The sequence below is a fragment of the Lactuca virosa genome, chromosome 7, assembly GCF_052849685.1.
Source record: "Lactuca virosa cultivar CGN04683 chromosome 7, Lactuca_virosa_CGN04683_v6, whole genome shotgun sequence".
Lineage (NCBI taxonomy): Eukaryota > Viridiplantae > Streptophyta > Magnoliopsida > Asterales > Asteraceae > Lactuca > Lactuca virosa.
In genome coordinates this window covers 149,898,041-149,902,195 of record NC_136432.1, presented here as the reverse complement: position 1 = coordinate 149,902,195, position 4,155 = coordinate 149,898,041, and the positions used below count along the sequence as shown (strand labels likewise).

Below are 4,155 nucleotides of genomic sequence, written 5' to 3'. Positions count from 1 at the left end.
AGGCTCACGTAGTGAGCTTTAGATCTCACATCGTGAGTTTGGTATGGGGTGAAAATATCGGGCCATTTTAATTGAACACCGAGTGGGCCTTAAACCACGACGTGTTTTAGAAGTTTTTCATTAAAAATTCATTTTTTCTTCTTATAATTCAACTAAAAATTACCACTCAATAATTAGGACCCCACACTTGATTTTTATTATAACTTAGATAACTTGATGATTAATATCCTAAAATTCAACTAAAAACACAAAAACTAAATTTAATACAAAAACGAAAAGAAAATCGCAAACCAAGCTCGGGTTGCCTCCCAAGAAGCGCTTCTTTTTGCTGGAGTCATAAGTCGGACTCCATGCCACTTCACGTTGAAATTATAGGATTTCCCAACACCACTTGTATTTTTTGCTCCTTCCATTTTCTTTTGTAGGCTTTAACTCTTCTAATATAAGCCTTTTTAGAGTTCTCCTTGTTACCCTTCGAATCCCCTTCATCTAGTTTTCTCTTTAGCACTTTGTTTACCTCCGGTTTGAATTTTGCACCGCCTTCACTTTCCAGCTCTAATGATTCAACTTCCATAGTTGTCGGGTTCAACCTTGAAGCAATCTCTTCATCATCACTAGAAATTAATTCTTCTTCACTCTCCTTACTTACCCAAGATGTCAGAGTTTTATAAGCAATTACTTCAAGGATCGTTGAAATAGATGCTCTTGGCTGTGTATACCTAACTTGTTGGATAGACTTAAGTTCTTCTTCCATTAACTTCTCCAACTCTTCAAGCTCATTTTCTTCTCCTATGTTGAAAACTTCATCTTGAGAATAATTATTTTGAAAACCATCTTCCACGCCAAAGGTATCTTCATCATCTCCAACTCTTAAAATAAGTTTGGACTCGCGAAAGTCCACCAAAGCTCTAGCAGTATTTAACAAAGGGTAACCAAGAATGAATGGGACATTGGCCTATTCCTTCATATCCAAAACAACAAAGTCAATTGGAAACACGAATTTCCTAATTTTAACCAAAATATCCTGCACGATGCCTCTTGGATGTGTCACTGAACAGTTAGCCATGTGAATTGTCATTGTTGTAGCCTTCAAATATGGAAGATTAAGCTTTTGATAGAACGAAAAAGGCATTAGATTTATGCTACCTCCAGAATCGGATAAAGCATAAGTCTTTGTGTTATTTCCAAATTCACACGGAAGAGTGAGGCGTCCAGGATCTCCCATTTTCTTTCGAAACTCTCCCAATATTACTTTAGAACTTTGCTCACTAAGTATTACCTTGCTATTCTTCTCTAATCGTTGGCGAGTGGAAAGTTTATCTTGCAAGAACTTAGCATATTCAGGAATTTTAGACAATGATTCAATGAAAGGGGAATTAACTGAAATACCATTCGCTTACTTCATACACTTTAAGTGTTCTTGCTCCAGTAGGTGAATGTGAGCTCGTGACGGAAACGGTAAAGGAGGATGATAAGCTTGAACATTATCCAAAAAATTATGATCAGACTATGCCCACGTCGTGAGCCTTGAATGCTCACGTCGTGAGTTAGATGTTTCAGCAACATTTTTTTCTTCGAGTCGTGACTTCTTCGGCTTTGGTCCGGATTGATGTGGATCGAATTCAAGTGCCTCAAGGAACTTAGAGATGGTATCCTCTTCAGTTTATATTACCATTACATATGGTTGAGGCTTTTTCTCGGAAATTTTTGGAGATAATTTTTCTTGTACAAAAGTAGTTAGTTGACCTAGTTGGGCTTCGATATTTTGGATCAATTCTTGGTGATTCCTTAGCAAAGCTTGTTGGTCTTTCACGAAAATTTGATGTTCCCTTATCACTGCATCGGTCTCATTGTGTCTTTTCTTGGTAGCCTCCATAAATCTATGTAGACTCAAGAACAACTTTCTTTTCAGGAGGTGGTTGTTCTTTTTGTTAGAAGCCTCGTCCAGTCTCCCTATACGTTTCTTCTTTATGCTTCTTATATTCCTCATATGGCAACCACTCCTTCTTTGGTTTCCCCCAATCTTCATCATATTTATCTCCACTCGCGTAGCAAACTTGCACCTTCTTATTTCCATTATCATCCAACTGGCAATGTTTTGTTAAGTGTGGACCATTACATCTTTCACAACCCACTCTAATAGCATAAATTGATTGGTCCATCTTTGTCATCCTTCGGTCCATAGTGTTAAGCATAGCTAGAATAGCAGCCATGTCTTCAAAAAGATAGACACTTCTTTTTGCTCATTCAAGTCATTTTGGGGGCAATTTCTTATCAATCCCTAGTAGCGTTCACATGCATCGTATAGTGACTCCCCCAATTGTTGCTCAAAGTTGGCTATGGCTTTCTTGAGTTTAGCAACCTTTGAAGGTAGGAAAAAGTGTTCTAAAAATTTCTCACGCATCTGTACCCAAGTAGTAATTGCACCGGGTGGAAGTGCGTTTAGCCAATCCTTAGCGGCTCCCTTAAAGGTAACGGGAAACATTCTCAAAAGCACCATCTCTCTTGGAACATTCGGGACGTTGAAGTAATCCGCTATGTTATTGACTTTATCAAGGTGTTTGTATGCATCTCATAGTCTTTCTCGGAAAATGGAACATCTTTAAGCGCGGAAAGAATATGTCCTTTAAGCTCGAATGTGGCAGTGGCTGGAATCGTGAGCTGCACTAGACCGGTACTGGTGTCCTCTCGGATGCTCTTCTTGTACGCCTCCATGGACATATCAGCAATGTTTTCCATGTCGTTTTTCGGCTCATCTTCGGGTTCACTATTTTCTAATTCGAATTCGGGTTCAGTCTCGTAATCGTAATTCGAATCCGGATGCTCATCTTCTAGAACCTCCAAGCTCACGTCGCGAGGTCGTCTTCTTTCTAAATTCTTCATCTTTTAATCTTTAAACCTCCAACGTTCCAATCCTTGTCGCTTTTGGTCCTTATTCTCCAAGATAACTTCTTTTGGATGCAAAATATAATTTAATCTTGTAAGTACCATTTATCTATGCATATAACCAAAATATTACACAAAATTTATTCAAATATTGCCTAAAATATGTATAAATATGGAAATATCAGTGTCATAAAAAAAGTACCACTAAAACCCAAAAAGGCTGCAACGACACAACCAAAACGTGAGCCTTTAGTGGCAACGCTTCTAGTGACACTTTTTTTTGTGCCGCTGATTTCCGAGGTGGTCTTTAGTGGCACTTTTTTGGTTTTTAATGGCACTTTTTCTGTGCCACTAAACTTCGTTTTATTTGTAGTGCAAAACATAATTCTGGCCAAGATTGAGGTGATTATGTAGTGGGAGGTCCCGAAGTCTTCATCTGAGATCTGTAGTTTTCTTGGGCTAGCAAGTTACTGTCGGAGGCTTATCAAAGATTTCTCCAAGTTATTATTCCTCTCACTCTCTTAACGAAGAAGAGTGTGGATTTTCTGTGGGCGCCTAACCAGCTGGTTGCATTTCAGACTTTAAGGCAGAGACTATGTGAGGCCCCTGTATTGACTCTTCCAGAGGTTGTTGACGATTTTTGGTGTATTATGATGCTTCGATCATAGGTTTGGGGGCAGTTCTCATGCGGAGAGGTAGCGTTATTGTGTATGCTTTTAGGCAGTTGAAGCCTCATGAGGCTAGCTATCCAATGCACGATCTAGTTTTTGGGGAAGTGGTGTTTGCTCTCAAGATTCGACGACACTACCATTACGAGGTCCGTTGTATAATCTAAACGGATCAAGAAAGTTTGAGATATCTTATGGACAAGCGGAATCTGAATATAAGGCAGCGTATAAGACTTGATGTGATCAAGGATTATGATTGTAAAATTCTTTACAATTTGGAGAAGTCTAGTGTGTTCGTTGATGCCTTAAGCCACAAGGCGATTAGTGCTCCTATCTAAGGCTTGTGTTTGAGTATGACCATCATTTCACCACTTCTGGATTTGGTCAGTGAGGCTCAGATCGAGGGAATCAAGAGGGGGAACTGGAAGAATGAGAAGACAAGGGGTCAGATTGATAGATTCATCACCGAAAATCGGGGGTTATTAAGCCAGTGTGGACGAGTTTGAGTTCCAGTTTTCGGTAGAGTCTGTCAGAGATTGTTATAAGAGGTGCATAAGTCTAGGTTATCGATTCACCCTAGTGCCATGAAAATGCATCAAGA

At 39.3% G+C, this 4,155-nt stretch overlaps 1 non-coding gene across 1 annotated transcript; it reads left to right on the top strand.

Annotated features, from left to right (window-relative positions):
- The first annotated feature begins 2,249 nt into the window (after positions 1-2,249).
- On the top strand, positions 2,250-2,356 carry LOC145128067 (small nucleolar RNA R71). Its single transcript, XR_013716669.1, has one exon. It is a non-coding gene; the product is annotated as a small nucleolar RNA R71 (small nucleolar RNA).
- Positions 2,357-4,155: the final 1,799 nt, after the last annotated feature.